Source organism: Nuphar pumila, chromosome 16 (genome assembly GCF_984573655.1).
Source record: "Nuphar pumila chromosome 16, dmNupPumi1.hap1.1, whole genome shotgun sequence".
NCBI lineage: Eukaryota > Viridiplantae > Streptophyta > Magnoliopsida > Nymphaeales > Nymphaeaceae > Nuphar > Nuphar pumila.
This window is the reverse complement of record NC_143264.1, coordinates 13,083,662-13,103,844: the sequence shown is the minus strand read 5'-3', so window position 1 is coordinate 13,103,844 and position 20,183 is coordinate 13,083,662.

The window sequence follows — 20,183 nt, the reverse complement described above, 5'->3', positions numbered from 1 at the left end:
GCAGCTTTTTAAACAATGTCACTTTGTGATTGCGATGAATCATAAGTAATTATTGCACAGAACATGAGAATTCATAATTAGTACAATGACTTGGCTCTTTCAGCATAGTTCTTAATGCTTGGAGCTGTCTTAGACTTAACCAGTTTTGTCAGCATATATTTCACATTTTTCGCTTGGTAGTTCTCCAGTTCCAGCAAACGCTGAATTTGCTTCCCTACCAACACACCTTGTTTTGACTATGACCATGAAATTAAATATTTATATTATACAAAGAACTTTTTCATGTTCAATAGTGGTGGATGCATCTATTGACATCCATCTCAAAGATGGATGGTGCTTGGTTTTATTGGTATTAGAAATCCATCAAAGGGTTTTGAAAGGGGGGGAGGGTACCGGATTTGGGGCACGTTTGGAAGCGAAAAAAAATCTAGAAAAAGTTTCCAACCTTTCCAAATGAGCGAAAATGTTTCCTTGTGAAACATTTTGAAAAAGGTACAGTTTTTTATAGCGAAGATTCTTACAGGAGAGTGGAAGAGTCTTTCCTATCAAAATCTTTCTGATCTTGAAGAGAGACGCCCTGCTCTCGCCCCTCCTCTTTAGTTTGTAACCAGGGAGGTCGTCACCTCTCTTGCCCCTCCTCTTGAGTTACAACTTTTTGTCTTTGTCATCCTCATTTTTGCCTCCTTCAACTTCGCCTCAAGATCAAATTTATGGGTCATCCCCTCTCTCTGCTTTTTCTCTTCCTTTTCGCTCTGTGGGTCTATGAAAACATGGTGAAAGAAGAGAAAATAGGAGGTCACCAGCTTGGATGAGGTCGACAGAACTATGTACACCACCTTTTGTAGTGCGGCGAACTCCCTCTCGCTGTTGTACACGCAGGTGCAGAACCAGCAGAAGCTCATGTCCCAGGCCGATGAGCTGCACTTGATGGTGAGAATCCAGATTCAGTTTAATCAGTTTTTATCATGGAATTCAATCTGTTGGGTTTCTCTTCCAATTCATTTGGGCGCTTCAACATTGAGTGTATTTTTGGTTTTTTGAATTGTTCCTTGCAGAAAATTAGCATTTTCTTGAGAGTTTTGATCGAAGAGATGATATGTTGTTTCGTTTGTCTGTTTGGATGTTATTGTTGTTATGTTTCTTTCGTATTTCTCATTTTTGGTTTTTGGGTATTTGAAATTCGTGATTTTTGTGCTTATCTAGAGGCATATAAGTTAGAGTTCCACATTGTTGATTGATTTCTTGGATATATTTTTGTCCTAATGGTGGAACCAATGGAGATGAAAAAATGGGCACTCTGATGAATACTTAATTTTTTTTTATTATGTTCAAAGTGTGCATTTAAAGGAATCAGTAGTTAATATCGTATGTTGCATAGGCTCCAACAACATAAACCAAGGATTTCAAATGCTAATTAACTTGGATCAGATAGAGATTTTTGCTTGATTGACGAAAAGACCTTTGTCTATTCCACACTGATCTTTGAATATATATGTTGCACTTGTTATATCGTTTTTCGGATCACGCAGTTTCACGATCAACATCATGACATAAAGCAGGAAATACAACAGTATTGAAATCATGATTGACAGTCGATCGAAACAAGAACAGAGAGCAAGCATGACGTTTTCCGCATAAAACCAAAATCCAGACAACAACATATGCACAAACAGATGCACATAACACAATAAAAACAAGAAAAGCATGTTAATACTGTATAAAAGGCTAAGGCGTACGAAAGTACTCCCCTTAAAGAATATTTGCCCCTACATACAGTGCAAACAGGGTTCGGTGTCCTTCCCCCAGGATACAATAGCCTCGACGATCAGAACGGTGCACTCTGACGGATCGTCCTTCGAAAACAACCTCTACGAACCAATGTTGCAGAAAAACCTCTTTCGGGATAACTCAGGAGAGACAGAGAGAACAACTGAGAAAGAGAAAACCATAGAGCTTTTCTTCTGTGTGTCTACGATCTGAGTAACCTCAGCCCTAACCATGCTTTTATAACCCACGAACGGTTATGAAACGTGGAAGGAGCCCGTTACGGAATCTGAGGCATCGAGGCCCGTTAACGGACTTCAAAGAGTCGAGATCTGTTACGGAATCTAAAGAGACAAGACTCTTTAACGAACACGGACTACAAGGAGTCGTGACCCGTTATCATTTCTCATAACCCATTAAAAAATCCAAATATCCACATAAACTTTGGGCAAAAAGATACTTTGGTCTTGATTGGATATGGCCCTAAAGGGCCAATTACCTGAACCTGAACCCGAGCCCGGCCCGGCTCGGCATGGCACGACGGGCGGGCGCACGCGCGCGCGTGTGGTAGTCATCCCAACCTCTTGTTCTTAGGAACAAGTGTAATAGTTTACATGTAGTTTATAAAGCCTACAACAAACTCAAACATCGTCAATATGGGACTATTCCACGTCATCAAAACCAAACTTTTTTCAAAAAAGAAAAGCAACTCACGTTTCTTCTTTTGAATTCTCTCTCACCACCCTTCTTACACCTAACATTCTCCCACAAATTCAAAGAATGAAACAGGAGGAAACTGAGATGCAAGATGAGACAATCTGCAGCATGACATATCATGCTTTCAGTAATGGTACCTTCCGATTTGAACCACTATCTTAGTTGACTAACTTTACCCCTACAAGAACGAAGTGAACTGAAGTCTTGAACTTGAAACTTTGGTGTAGGAGTGTTCATTAGCAACAACACGATAAAGGTTCTGGTTGTAATCTTTAGGGGCGGCACTTTAAAGGTCATGTGCCCGAATCCTGTTTCATGGCTGACTTTAGAAATAACCCAATTCTTTAAACTATGGTCACACAGTCACACTCACATAGGTGGGCTTCTCCAGAGATGCACTGCTAACATCTCGCCTAGAAGGCCTTGAATCCATTCAGAGTTTTAACTCTTCCTTAACTTGTAGCTACAACACCTTTCCAAAGTAATGAGGGGAACAGACACAGATACATAGTATCTCATAAATAAGGTGCTATCCAGTTCACCCTACAACTTGTTATTACCACATTGAACCTACTTTGTGGGATCTCTACTCAGATAGGTTGGGTTGCTACTGTAGATGAACTACTGATGGGTTTCAGTCCCATCCTCTCTCTGGATTTCAGGACTAATGACTTTTTTAGTCCTTTTGTTGATGTATCAGTTGTGTTCTCTTTGGATCCAACATAGTTCACAGCAACTACTAACTGAGACACCAGTTCCCTTACAGATTTTATTCTGACTTGGATGAGTCTTCTTTGCTTTTGGTTATATTTTATACTTTTAATCTTTGCAATTATGGTCATATTGTCACAATGCACAGATATTGCAGGAATTGGTTTGCTCATTAAAGGAAGTTCCTCAAGAAGTCCCTTTAACCATTCAGCTTCTAATCCTGCGATATCTAAAGCATAGAGTTCAGCCTCAAAAGTAGACTGAGACAAGATTATTTGCTTTACTGATCTCCAGGCGACTACGCCACCACCCAAGGTAAATACATACCATGTCACGCCATAACTCCCAGAGTTCATGGCTATTCACCTCGCATCACTATATCCCTCAAGAACTGCAGGGAATCTCTTGTAATGCAAACTCAAGGAAATAGTTTCTTTCAGATACCTAAGTACCATGCCCAATGCCTTTCAATAAGTGCGATTTGGACAACTTATGTATCTACTTAATTTTGTCACGGATAACGAAATATCCGGTCTCATGCAATTTGCTAGATACATCAAACTTCCAATAATCTGGGAATACCTTAATTGAGACACATGAACACTAGTCGTATTCTTATGAAGAGTAATAGAAGGGTCATATGAAATTGCTATAGATCTTCCTTGGTTATAGCCAAATTTCTTAAGTACTTTCTCAACAAAGTGAGATTGAGAAATGACTATCCCCTCAACTGAACGAGTCAGCTTTAAGCCTAAGATCATATTTGCAACACCCATATTTTTCATATCAAACTTACTACTAAGAAACGACTTTGTCTCATTCACAATTCCCATATTGGAACCAAACAATAGAATATCATCTACATGCAGGCATAAAATAATACAACCATCACTTTTAACTTTGCAATAAACACACTTATCAGATTCATTGACAATAAAGTCAAATGATAAAATAACATTATCAAACTTCTCATGTCATTGTTTAGGGGCTTGTTTTAATCCATATAATGACTTAACAAGTCTACAAACTTTGTTTTCATTACCAGGAGCCACATAACTCTCAAGTTGATCCATATAGATCTTTTCTTCAAGATCGCCATGCAAGAAAGCGGTCTTCACGTTCATTTCATGGACCGAGAGATCATAAATGGAAGTTAGTGCAATAAGCACCCTAATTATGGTCATCCGGGTAACCGAAAAATAGGTATCAAAATAGTTTATTCCCTTCTTTTGTTTTAACCCCTTGGCAACCAGTCTCGCCTTATACTTGTCAATGGATCCATCTGGTTTTAACTTTTTCTTAAAAATCCATTTGCACCCAATTGTGAAACTACCACGAGGGAGGTCAACCAATTCCCAAGTGTCATTAGAGACAATGGAGTTCATTTCACTCTTGATAGCGTCTTTCCAATGCCTTGCTTCAGGTGAAGCCATTGCATCTCAAAAAGTGGGAGGATCATCCTCGATAAGGTAAGTGATAAAATCACTTCCCAAATCTTTGGTAATTTGTGGTCTTTTGCTCCTTCTAGGTTCAACCACTTCCTCAGACTCAATGGGTCTAGGATGGGAGCAAGATGGTTCTACCCCCACATCTATCATTCTTTCCACATGTTCGGGAATGGAACTAGAAGTTGAAGGTATATCTAAAGAAGAAAGATTCTGAGGTACACCAACTTTCATGGGAAATACATCCTCAAAGAATGTAGCTTCTTGAAACTCAACAATAAAGTTTACATCTATGTCAGATATCTCAGACTTAATTACTAAGAACTTATAGGCATAGTTGTTCTCTACATAACCCAAAAAGATAGCAGCTACGGTTTTAGGACTCAGCTTCTTCTTGTTATGCTCTGGGACAAGTACCTTTGCAAGGCACCTCTACACTTTAAGGTATTTCAAGCTTGATTTCCTATTTCTCTAGAGTTTAAAAGAGTTACTATCCTTATGCTTCTTAGGAACTCTATTCAGAATATTACAAGCCGTATTCAGAGCATCCCCCCACATATAGGTAGGTAAACCAGAATTCTCAAGTAGAGTATTTATCATGTCAGTTAGGGTTTTATTCTTTCTTTCTGCAATCCCATTAGATTGAGGAGAATATGGAGCAGTAAACTCATGAACTATGCCAACAGATTTGCAATATTCATTGAGTTTATTAGAGGTATATTCTTCTCCTCTATCAGACCTCAATCTTTTAAGTTTTCTACCAGTTTGTGTTTCTGCTTCATTCTTAAAAATAAGAAACTTATCAAAAACTTCATCTTTTAATTTTAGCATATACACGTAACAATATTTAGTATCATCATCTATAAAAGTGATAAAATACTTTTTATGATTTCTGGTTAATACTCTATTAAACTCACAGATATTTGTGTGCACCAGATCCAATATTTCAAAATCTCTAACAACCGTATGGAATAGTTTCCTACATTGTTTTGCTTGCACACAAATTTCACATTTTTTAGTTTTATCAGTGAAATGTTCAGGAATCATTTTCAAGTTCATCATGCGTTTCATAGAATTGAAATTCACATGACCTAATCTATTATGCCATAAATCAGATGATTCTATGTTATATACAACATTAGACAATGAATCAAAAGAAACATCATTCTCTAATTTATCACTGCAAACATGTTCAACACGAAGTTTAAACAAACCATCATCTAAATACCCCTTGTCAATAAAGGTTCCAGAATATAAAATAACAACTTTATTACATTTAAAGTTAAATTCATAACCCTCTCTCACAAGACATGAACTACTTAGAATGTTCCTTCTAACTACAGGCACATGGTGCGCTCTGTGTAAAGACATGATTCGTCATGAAGAAAACTTCAGATCCACGCGTTCAATCCCTAACACCTTTGCAGTCGTTGAATTGCCCATAGTTACAGATCTGCTTGCAACAGCCTGGTATGAGACAAAGACAGACTTATCAGCATAAACGTGCATATTAGCCCTAGTGTCAACCAGCCACTTAGTTGGCTCATAAACGTGATAGATTTGCGGGTTAACGGAAACATACCCAGTATTGGTACCAACGACCTCAGTCACCATGTTGACTTGAGGTGTTCCATCTGTGGTCCCATGAGCTTTGGCCTTATTGGAAGGACATTCCTTAGCCCAGTGCCCAACCTGCCCATAGTTCCAGCACAGTTTGTTCTTTGCCTTTTTCTGGATTTTGGCCTTAGGTTTAAACTGGTTTTTCATTGCAGATTTCGGTTTTTGTCTCATTCCCTTAAAAGATCCGGTCATCATGTTCACTTTAGGTTGTTCAGTTGGCATCACGACCTGTTTCTGGCTTTTATGCTATTCTTCAATGGCAATGACTACCATAAGATCATCCAGAAAAATCTTTCTTCTACGGTGCTTGAGAGACATATCAAAGTCTACCCAAGACTTAGAAAATTTCTCCACAATGGTCATAACTTGAAACTTCTCAAGAAGTTTCATATCAGCCTCGAGCCAAACTATGGAGCAAAAACAGAAACTCGTGTGCCTACTCAGTGACCGACTTGCCCTCAACCATTTGATATTTCAGAAACTTGGCAACTGAGTATTTTTCTAGACCTTGGTCTTCGGTATTATACTTTTTGTCAAGTTGATCTCATAGGCCCTTAGCAATGGTAGACGAGGAATAGTACACATCGAACAACGTGTTGGACAAAGCCAACAGTATGCAACCATGACATATACTGTCATTTTTTTTTCACTCTACATCCGCAGTGACCGCAGCAGTATCAGGGTCAGTATCAGAAACCGAAGGGCAATCGAGTTCCAGAACAGACAACATCCCTATCGTAGTGAACCAAATTTTCATGTGTTGCTACCAATGCTTGAAATTCTGACAAGCAAACTTTTCCGGCATACCAGACATGTCCACTTTTTGCATAAAAGCAGAAGTCGACGACATGCTTCAAAATTTCTCTAAGACTGTTATATCGTTTTTCGGATCACGCAGTTTCACAATCAACATCATGACATAAAGCAGGAAATACAGCAATATTGAAATCATGATTGACAATCGATCGAAACAAGAACAGGGAGCAAGCATGACGTTTTCCACATAAAACCAAAATCCAGACAACAACATATGCACAAAAAGATGCACATAACACAAGAAAAACATGTTAATACTGTGTAAAAGGCTAAGGCGTATGAAAGTACTCCCCTTAGAGAAGATTTGCCCCCACATACAGTGCAAACAGGGTCTGGCGTCCTTCCCCCAGGATACAATAGCCTCGACGATCAGAACGGTGCACTCCGACAAATTGTCCTTCGAAAATAACCTATATGAACCGATGTTGCAGAAAAACCCCTTTCGGGATAACTCAGGAGAGAGAGAGAACAACTGGGAAAGAGAAAACCGCAGAGCTTTTCTTCTGTGCGTCTACGATCTGAGTAACCCCAACCCTAACCACTCTTTTATAACCCACGAACGGTTATGCAACATGGAAGGAGCCCATTACGGAATCCGAGGCGTCAAGGCCCGTTAACGGACTTCGAAGAGTCAAAATCCGTTACGAAATCTGAAGAGACGACTTTTTAATAGACACGGACTACGAGGAGTCATAAACCCGTTATCATTTCTCATAACCCATTAAAGAATCCAAATATTCACAGAAACTTTGGGCAAAAAGACAATTTGGTCTTGATTGGATATGACCCTAAAGGGCCAATTACCCAAACCCGAACCTGAACCCGGCCCGACCCGGCTCGGCACGGCACGACATGGCACGGCGGGCGGGCATGCGCGCGCGTGTGTGGTAGTCATCCCAACCTCTTGTTCTTAGGAACAAGTGTAAGAGTTTACATGTAGTTTATAAAGCCTACAACGAACTCAAACACCGTCAATATGGGACTATTCCACGTCATCAAAACCAAACTTTTTCCAAAAAGGAAAAACAGCCCACGTTTCTTCTTTTGAATTCTCTCTCCCCACCCTTCTTACACCTAAGAGCACTGTCATCATGAAAAATTTCTACTTGAAGTTTATAGAGAAAAGAAGAAGATTAAAATCTTTTGTTGTGCTGACAAGGATTGGAAAGCATTGCATCTAAATTATTTTCACTTATTTTTAATTGTTTAATATTTATTCTTGGCAGGTATTTTAGAAGAAGAACTACCATTTGTTAGTTAAGAGGAAAAATTTTCTATGCACAAACAAACAAGCGATTTTTTTTTTTTAGAAAACTTCTCATAGAAAAAACTTTTTTTGCCTATGAAAATTTTTCTCACTTCCAAACGTACCCTAGAGGTGTGCATGTTAGCATCTTGTAATCACTAGGGTATGATAGTCATGGTGTCTTTCACCTTATTGTTATATGGTTTATCATGCATGTTGTATAGAGAACCGATCCGCAAACATGTTGATGGATCATAGATGTGAAACCGATTGACTGTTATCTAAGGGCACATTTGAAAGTGAGAAAGATGTAAACAAGATGAAAAATTCGTATGATTTTTTTGACCCTTACAAATGAGAGAGACTTTTTCTCTGAGAGTTTTTCTAAAAAGTACACTTTTTGACTGAAAACATTACTCGAGGTGAGTTACACTCCCCAATACCCACTACATCTTACCACCACCTACCATCATCATCAATCTCACCACCACCACTCACCACATCTCACCATTACCACCACTACTCACCACCATTATTGCCACCACCCATCAAGACCACCACTATCCAACAACAACAACAAACCACCACCGCATCCTCAGTCCCTTCTGGTGGCCCCCAAACCCCAATCGCCCTCCCCCTCCTCCGACCTCCTCGAAGGCTCTCAATGGCACTACAAAGAGTTCCTCAATGTTGTGAAGAAGTGCAAGGTGGAGCACATCTTCTTTACCAAGGATGGATGTCGACGACCACCATGCCACCGCCGTTGTCCCTAATGACCCCAACCTCATTGACATCCTTGCGATGAACGGCGTCAGCATCTCCATCTCCATCTCCGAGGGTGAGGCCGGGAACAACCTCCTCAACTTCTTCACAACTTCTTCACAACCTCTTCTTCCTCCTCCGAAGAACTTAGGCGGCCCTGACGGGTTTGTCGGCACAATGGAACCTCACTCAGTAGCGAATCTCAATTGTGTAACCTACTTTTTTTATAACTACTTATTTTCCACTTCACTCCCAACATCTCCATCACCATCACCACCACCATCATCATTACCACCACTTCTTAACCATTATCACCACCACCGTCATCACTATCACCACTTCTCAACCATTATCACCACCACCATCACTATTGCCATCACCACCACCACCACCACCACCATTACTATCACTACCACAACCATCTATCGCCATTGTCATCACTACCATCACCATTGTCATTACCACTGTCACCATTACCACCACCACCACCATCATCACCATTTTCATCACTTTCATCCACCATTACCACCATCACTAGGTTTTGCTAGTCCCATGGCAACTAGGTTCTACAAATGAATTTTAGTATTCTATCGCAACTAAGTTTCTTTATTATATAGCAACTGTGTTTCGTTAGTTCTATCACAATTGAGATTCACTAGTTTTGTGGCAATTGGGTTTCACAACTGTATTTTGTTATGCTATAGCAATTGAGTTTTACTGTTGTATTGAAACTAAGTTTCACTATTCTATTGCAATTGAGTTTTGCTATTCTATCACAACTAAGTTTCGCTAAATCAGTGACACTGAAAGTCAGTCACTCGTACGTTCTAGTGAAAGGGTAAAATTATAAAAATTGTCATAAATTCAACAAAAAAATGAGTAGACGAGTATGTGAGAAATATTGTGATATTTTGTGAACACACTGAAATATCATTATTCTCAATGGTAGTAGGATTATTTTTCATGATTTTTACAACAGGCTTACATGTTGGTTTTATATGTGTATTCATGTCATTTCTGATTTGCTTCCGCTGCCCTTCATATTACTTTCTATGTATTTTCTTTTCATTTTTCATGCACTTGCATAATGGCTTCAAAATTGCAACTTACTTCTTTCTTTCTATTACATTTTTAACACTTGCATTCCCACTTCTGCTTTATGCATCACTCTTCACATTTATTTCATTTCATGGTAACTATGGTGCAACATATTCATCTAGCAATATCTTTCAATCCCTTGAGCTTTGGGTATTTTGAAATAGGGTTGGTTCACAATTTTTATGTTCACCATCCATCTATAAATTGGACATTATCATATGCCATTCGCTCACAGTTATCTCTTTAACACATTCTATGAACATACTTTTTGCAATGTCAATTTTGCATGTGGGTCGAATAAGAAAGATTGGAGGTCTAAGTTACAAATCTTTTTGAGCTTACCTCTGATATACCACCAGTTCAGGTTGTTTTTGTAAAGTTCCTGCAGATCTGTTAGGCATGGTCAATTTGCTAAAAAAATAACGCTTGGATCATATTTTTTATTAAAAATATAATTTTTAAACATTGAATATCTTTAAAAATTGTAAACTTTATTTTTTAAATCTTATAAAAACCTACCTGCATGTTAGAAGACGTCCAAGAGTTGATTCTTATAAAATCAAGCATGTAGATCACATATGTATAGTCATGTTTAAGAAAAAATAAAAAAGACCCTTACAAAGCACGGTAGGATGGCGGTAGGTTAGAAAAGTAGTAGGTCTCTCTCTCTCTCTCTCTCTCTCTCTCTCTCTCTCTCTCTCTCTCTCTCTCTCTCTACATATATATATATATATATATATATATATATATATATATATATGAGTAGGTGGTAACTACCTACCATTTTTTTTGCCTATGATGAATACACTCGGCTTCTGAAGGGCTTTTCTTCCATGTTTTCCTTAAATCTATCCGCAGATGTGTTCTTGCCTACTATCAATCATGATCTAAGGTCTCATCCTTACCAAACAGACCATGTTGAACACATTTATGTTGTCAGATTGAGTTGATAAAGCTTGAAACTTATGATCTTAGCAAAAAAAAACTTTTTTTTTTACCTTTATTGTACATTTAGTCATCTGGATGTGATTTACTTTTTTGGTTTAGTAGAATTCAGCCCTTGGATAATGTTCTTCCAAAATTTAAGTCATATTTTTCAAGGTTTGAAAAATCAACAACCTATAATATATCAAACTTTTAACCCTCAAAATTTTGTACTTTTATGTCAAAAAAATTATGATCCAAAAGGATGATTCCTAGCATTTTTTACCATGCCAAACACATCCACAAGGTTAGATTTGGTCAAACGGAAACCCCCTATTAGTTCTAGCTAGGGGTTCCTTGCATCTCTCTTTATATATATATATATATATATATATATATATATATATATATATATATATTGAAATATGCTAAATGAAACATGTCAAATGGGTTTTTCGACTTTCTCCATAATTTTTTTTGCGGTTTCAATACCATAAATGTGTTAGGCATGGTCGATATACTAGGAATCTACACCTGGATCAAGTATTTTTGGTCAAACATTGATATTGAGAGCCTAAAAATATTATAAATATTTTGGACCATTAATTTTGTGAGTTCTATAAATACCTACTCATGCTAAGAGCTGATCAAGTGTATAGATCACATCTGTACTGTCAAATTTTAAAAATAAAATAAACCTGAAAGACCCATTTAACATGTTTCATTTGACAAAAATGTATTACCTTATACATATATGGCACCGCAGAAAATATGCACATTTGTGTGTCGTATCTGTATCGAGTATGGGGACGTGTCCGTTGTCCTTGTGGCATTGATTCTAAAGTGAAGAATTTTTCCCCCAGACTAATTGGATAAATTGTATTCAAATAAAACCATGAAAGACCAAGCCAAATGGATTGAAGCCATGTAAGGTAAAAAGTGAGGCCTGCCAAGACCCAAGTGGTTTGACTTAGTGGGATGGGGGCCTAGACCGTTTGATGGGCAGTCTAGGTTCAAATCTCATGGGTGTCACCTCCTTGCATAAGCCGAAGTTTGGCGACTCCCTAGGGTCGAGGGGAAAGCCCTCAGAGTTTTACGCTGACATGGACAGAGACCGTAAGTACGGCAGGCTGAGCCAGCAGAACTAAGTTTCTATGCTTGGAGCGGTTTCTCCAAGTAAAAAAAAAGGTCACATGGTCTCAGCTAGAAAGTTGCTTTAAAACCTACAGTCTATTTCTAAACAAAACAAGAAGTGAAATGATTAGATAATCTAAGATTATCTCAATGAGATTAGTCAAGTATGATAACTCCATATTACATATTTATGATAGATCCGTTATTTAGTAAATCTCAATTAACTTAAACTCATTCAATATGCTCTGGGAACTTTAAACTAATCAAACAACATAAGCCTCAGTGCCTTTAAACAAGTCAGGCCTTAAAATTTTATTATGTGTGCATGTGTTTTAATTTATTAATTTGAGTGCACTTGCATCACCCCATGGATCTATTCCACCCCATGCCCAGTCCCAGGCAATTCCAGTGTATGCACATCTTTGTGCCTTACAACACCATTACATTCCATGTCATACATACACAAATCCAAATTCAACATGATAAATATCCAAATTATATTAAGATAAGAATTCATATTCAAACATAATAAAATAAAAATCCAAAATCAAGCCAATCAAAAATCCAAGTTCAATTAGAGAAAAAATGATTAGATTTAGCTTAGGTTAAAAGAAACTGATTTAACTTATGAAACCACATCTAACTTTGAATAAAATCATATTTACCCTTGATAAAGATAATTCAGTTTTAGTTTTTAAGACACTAATCGGATTTAGCTTTGATAAAGTCACACAACTTTTAAATAAAATGCAAGAGCCATTTTAGATAAAAATCTCATGTGTCATGATTCTCTTTTAAATACATAGACTAATTTCAAATAACATGCTTGAATCCAATGTAATAAATCCACATGGGTCTAGTTAAATTAAAATAGAAGGATTGATTTTCATGTTCGAGTAAGCTTTAGGAACACCATAGTTTTATTGACATCATCTAGACTGTATTCATTTAGAATTTATGCAATTATATGTATACAGGTATCATCCAAAACTTGATGCACATGCATACATATGCTTAGCAAAAGAAAATTGCGGATTAGCGATGGATGATATACATTACTAATACATCGTTAAACTGTTTAGCGATGGATTGATGACGAATTAGCAATGGATAGTGTTCATCACAAATTTTTGGTCGCTAATTAGCGACAAAACTTATTTGTCGCTACTTCCGTCGCTAATTTGTGACAGATTAGCGATAGACATGATCCGTCGCTAGTCTGTTGCTAAATAAGCACAAATTTGATTTTGCGATGGACATTATCCATTGCTAATCTGTCACTAAATTTAAAAATAAAAAAACTCTTTGTCGGGTGGTATTCTGGCAGCAATAGGCCGGACTTGTACCGCACCCCACAACCATTGCACAAGGTCTTAGACCCGAGCGGCCCGGCCCGGCACGCCACTGCGGGGTCTTCCGCACAAAACCGGTGCGCTCTCCGGCGTGCTCTTCTGACCTGGTTGCCCGCTTGTCCGGCTCGTACTTCATCGTGAAACTTTTGTTCAGCGGTCGCTCTGCCTCGTCATCATCCTCCGGTATCAACCCTTCTGCTTCTACTTCCCTTTCCTCTGCCACTTGGCCAGGGATGCCTTGATATGCTTCACCGATGACGGTTGAGGAAACAGCCACCGGAAGAACCTCTACAGCTTCATTGACCTCGTCGGCGATGGCGTCAACCTGACCACAATGAACTGCTTTGCGCCCTTCATGAAGAAGTCATCCGAACTTCGTTGCTCTTCACGAAGAAGTCAGTTTAAATCGAGCAACGAAGAGGTCAGTTTAAATTTTGCACGGGGAGAGAGGAAAAATTTCGCGCTCTAGGTGGGTCAGTTTAAATCAAAAATTAGCGAGGGAATTTTTCCATCACTAATCCATCGCTAATTAGCGATGGATTAGCGACGGAAAAATTCGCTCGCTAAAATGTTTTTCTTGTATTAAGAATTAGCAACGAAAAACTGTTGTCACTAATCCGTCTCTAATTAGCGACGGATTCATGATAGAATTTTTTCTGTCGCTAATTCTAAAAATCATTCGAATGTTAGCGACGGATAGTTTTCTCTAGCTAATCCGTCGCAAATTTGCGACAGAAAAAATCTGTCGCAAATTTCCATCGCTAATTAACATTTTTCTTATTGTGGTAGAGGCAAGTGAATAGTAAGATATGTGTATCTAGGCTAACAAAAAAAACCTAAATGCATGCAAACAACAAAACTCATGCATATACATGCTAAAAAAAACTGCAGATGCATGCAAATCGTAAGATATATGCTCAGATAGATTGCAAATGCATGTAAACAAAAAATACATGTTGGTACAGGTTCAATAAAAATCACATATGCATGTACTCAGCATAATACATGCCTACACATGCCTAAAAAAATCATTGATGTATATACACAGTGAAATACATGTGTTCTTGTTCAAGAAATGTCGATGCATGTACACAACAATAATTCATGTGTATAACTACTTAGAATAATTACAGAGACATGTAACTAGCCAATATAAGTATATACCTACTCTGATAAATATTATAGAAGCATTTAAACAACAATACACAAGTATATACATGATAAAAAAACTACATAGGCATGTATAAAGCAATACCTATGTATATATGCATGCTCAAAAAAATATTAGATGCATGTAACCAGTAAACCACATATGTATACATGTTTGGAGAAGTTATAGATGCATGTAAACAGTAAATTACATGTTTATAATTGTTTAAAAAAATAACAGAGGTATGGACACCACAAAATATATATGTCTATACATGCTCAAAAAATCTTAGATGTACACTACAAATTATATTCATGTTCAAAGAAATCTCGGATGCATATGAACAGTAAAAACATGGTCAGAAAAATTATGGATGCATGTATCATGCTCAGGATAACTTTAAATGCATGTAACAGCAACACATGCTCATATATATATATATATATATATATATATATATATATATATATATATATATATATATATATATATATATATATATATATATATGTGCAGTGTATTCCTAACTATATATCTATATAATTTATATATCACGTCTCAGCCATGATTAATACCCATGGTTGAACATATGTATAACCATACATGTTTGTGATGTGTACATGCAGATGGATCTTGGCACCTTGCACACACATACTACTAACATGTTGATCAAGGATCCGAAGCACAACACGTGCAGGTAAGATGGTAGATTGATCCCCTCCAAGTTGTAGTTGCCTTTGAGGTACAGTTACAGCCTTCACACAGTTACAATACCCTCCACATTCAACACTCCTTCAATGAAGTCCTTACCAATTGTGTGGGAAGACTAAAAGAGAGAGAGAACAAAAAAAGTGAGAGAGTTTTTGGTGTGAAAAGGGTCACCTTGTAAGAAGATGCCCTCTCACAAAGAAAATACAGATTCTAAGTGGGGACTCTATAAAATTGTGTGAGGGGGGAAAGAATTATCTCCCTCCACAAGCTTGCCTTCTTTACATGAGAGTCCATACCAAGATGGGCTCTCCAAAATGTAAAAAAGAGATAAAGGTAAGATTTCTTTCCTAAACTTAGCATTTGACTTTTTTTATTTTTACTTACATTGGTTTAGAGTCCCTCTCCTAGGAGGAGTCTCCAAAACTTGAAAGGGATGAGGTAACTTTGAACTTTACCTTTACCTTTTTATATTATATTCTATTAGAGTTCCAACCTCATGTGGACTCCTCTAAAACGTAAGAGGGGAAAAAGTAACTCTTGAGTTACCATAATAGAAACCTCTTTAGGTAAATCCCTTACTTACATTTTATTTTATTTTTAGTAACCCTCTAGTTAATTAGGATTTACTTTAGATCATTTATTATTTTATTTAATTAATTGGATATATCAAGTAGGTGCGGACGTCCCACCCTACTTGGGCTTTTTACACATGGGATCCAAAGCCCATTTAAAATATCTAAAATTCATTATTGGAATATTTAAGATCTAATATCAAAGATCCAATATCAGATTGTATAAGAATTTAGAGATTCCAATTGTGTTAGATATTATTTGATATTTGACCTGTATCTAAATTAAATTCTAATATAAAAATTCACACACAAATAAGAATTCAAACCACATTTAAATTGAAAATTTATTTTTATTTATGGAAGGATTATGAAAAAATTCATAGGTGTTATAGGTGGGATATTTATGATGTGGGGGACCTTGCACCATATTTTTGCTTGAATTATAGGTTGCAAGGTCTTCAACCTAGCTAGTTCTCAAATATGAGATGGTGGTCATCTTTCTTATTGTGGAGACAGTGGTGTCATGTTTGGTCTAAATTCGTAGAGGGGCTAGTTATATATGCCACTCGGTGGGATGCATGCACTTGGTCCTATTCTAAATCTGGGGAGCTCTTGATGGCTTCTTTTTCTCGTGCACATGGTGAGGCGAGTGTATACCCACTACCGATGGAATGTGTTTGGTCCTGTAGGCCATCAGCTAGATCAAGAGTGTTTGCTTGGCTCGTGATTAGCGATGGAGTGTTCTCATAAGAATTTATCATGAAGAGGCTATGACATGTCAAACATGTGTTGTCTATGTAACTGGGATCCAGAAATGGCCCCACACCTAGTATTTGTCTATTGCTTTTTTAGTCCATATTCTTAGCAACTTGGCAATAGCTTTGATTAGCAGTGCGAAGAGAATCATTTGTCAAGGACATGTTCCTTGACCCGAACCTATTTCCTAGCCGAAGTTGGTGGTATTTTGCTTGGAGATGTTGGCTACTCATTGCATGGTGGGCAGTTTGGCGGGAGCAGAATGTGAGAACCTTTGAGGGTCAGGCTTAACCAACCACCTCTTTGCTTATTCTAATTGTATCCGATGTTTTTCACATGATAACCATGAAATGGCAATGGACATGGGTTGGTCTTGACTCATATTTGCTGCATGTCATGCTCTTGTAACACTAGGGCTTGACAGCTAATCACCCTAAAGTTTATCTCTTATTTTAATAAAATCGAGTACTTTGTTCTAAAAAAAATAAAAAACTAGGATAGATATCGAACTTCGATAGTACTATCTCATACTATTCCAACCCAAAATCTTGGTTTTAAGAATAAATAGAGTATCTAAACACTCTCATAAATGTCTTAAGCTTTTTTAACCCATCTTATTAACTTTAGAATGGACACAAATTCTGCCATAAAATCAAGAATTCTACTTCATTGGAAAATAGAACAATTTACAAACCTCAGTTAGATATTAATCAATACTAATTTCAAAACCAAGCTTTTTTATTCTAGGGATATCTACACAATTTAAAAAATCTATATGCCAATTTTTATCTAATCTAAGTTTGTTTACCCCTTAAAAAAAATTACACATGTTCACTAAAAATGCATGATAGAAACATAACATAGTTTGTTGTATGTAAGCGTTTAGAGAAACTTGCTCAACATCTAACTATCTGAAGTACTTTTAATTCTACCAATATTTACACACCAAGATTTTTCTATGGTCCGAATTTAAGCTCAAACTGATATGATTTGCCTAATAAAGCTATTAATACAGATGCTAAAAAAACTAGCCCTTTGATATTTTTAAAAAGTACAAAGAGCTAGAAAATTTTAATAGGACTCTAGTGAACAGATCGCCAAAAAAGAAAATTTCATATAATTTTCACCATGACTCACTCTAATTTCTTTATGTCTACCTTAATCTAATTCCAAAATACTGATTGAGAGAAAGTTTTTATGAATTAACACCTAGTTTTGGTAAATCAACACTTCAATCGGCAAAGTTCTTTCACTTAGTCAATTTCTTAGATTTTCATGTCAATTTAGTTTGATTAGTGACCTTATGTAATTTTGAGCTTGAATATGATATTCAATTGATTTTCAAATCCAATTGGGTGCAACAATTCAGATCTGGTCCCCATTTATCTTTTATTGTATTGTGATAGATTTTATCAAATTTTACTTCATAACTCGAATCGATTGGTCGCATGTAAAACGTTTTTGAACTTCTGATACCAATTGATACCATACCCTAATTAGAACACTCTTTTTAGAATTTTTGAATTAAAATGATGAAAAAATAGAGGGAAAATAGTAGAAATGGAGTGAATCTTGGATATGGAAGAGGGCAAAATCTTAATGGGATTCAATTAATCTAAGAAAATTATTGTCCTACAAAAAAAATTTAAAAGGGGCAATTCTCTCTTAATCAGTTATAGGTAAAATTACCAAAAAACTGTAAAAAAAACTCTCTGTTGAAATATGAATTAAAAATACTCAATACAAACCATTTGCCATTATTTATAACCTTGGCAAGACAAACATTTATGTAAATCGTATATAACACCTTAAAAGAATTAAATAGCTACTCACCTATTTACATTATATCCAACCTAAATATAAAGTCAAATTAAACCCTTTATAAAATAGAACCCAAACCCAAAACTTAATCAAAGGGCCTCAGAATCATATACCATGTTTGGAGTAGATTCAGTCTGGGGGATAGAGGGGCGTATATCAAAAACTTATTTTATCAAACAATGCATGAGCTAACTATTAAAACTGTGTTGTAAAATAGCAATAGCATTATTTTTTATGACTATAGATGCTTAAACCATTCTATGAATTAGTATATAAACACTTTTTTAAAACAATACTTTTGAAATATATTATGCATACGATTATAAAAAAAAAATTAAGCAATGTGAGCTACGAGTTTTATCCTAAATTAATGGCCTTTATGTTACAAGGTTGGCCAGACTATATGGGCAAATGACAAAGTAAGGCTAGTAACTAGCAAGGTCTAACTTACCCCATGACAAAAATTAACACTAACAAAGTTGCATTATTTCTCCACATTAAACGATAAAAACCTACTAACCCTACTTGAGTCTGACTTAGAATATGCATGTCGAACTCAGATTAGATATGATTGGATGCAGCCTAATGTATTTGGGGTCAAATGAAAATGACCCTTATAAAACATGGATCTGATTAACCTATATACCCTAAATGGATCCATATATGTAGTTGAATTCGAATCTACCAGGATCTAGTGTCGATTTGAATTTAGACATGCATGTTAAATCGAGAAATGGAATTCAACACAAGGAACTAATCTGACTAGATTAAACTAACTGTATAGGATCAATCAGTTTTTGGTCAGGCTAGATTTTTAGCTATCATAAGTTTCAAAAATTTCACGACCGTGGTGGTATCCCATGTGGTAAGTGGGGTCCTAGGTTAAGCTAAAGGCCCAAGATCGAATTCCTCTGCCACTTAGGGTAATTGTTGTACTGGTAGGGGTCTGCGCCTTCCAAAAAAAAAATCAAAAATTTAAGATAGACACCTAAACTTTACAAAATTTTCCAAATAACAACTTAAGTTGCTTTTTTGTTCTCCTGACTCTAACTCTTGAATATGATAAAACCTTTTCTTTTTTTATCTTATTTAATGTCACTTTTTTTAAGGAATGTGAAAAATATATTAAGAAGAACGACATAATACAATGTTTGAGAATGAGATATCCTTAGTACTGAGTAGATGAAGTATGGGTTACATGATTGATAGCAAACAAAGGGTGATCTATTAGATTTTGGATCGGATCAGATCCAACCTAGATGTGACCCATATTGACATGGGCACATCAAGGGATAAACATGGGTGTGGCTCTTGGGTTTTGGGGGTTACATGTCTCATAACTATCCATTCATGCCCATTAGAACCTCTACTAGTGCCCATTATGGACCTCTGCCAAATCTCCCTATAAATAGGACACCCATAGTGTTGTGATGTATACCACATACGTATGTGATTTCTCTCTTTAGGTTCAAGGGTCCTACTAACCTCTCGACATTTTGGCCTGGGCACATTGAGGGCATCAATTGGTTGAGAATATTGACCACGTGTATCCACCAAAGCATTGTTCAGATTGTCCATAGCCGC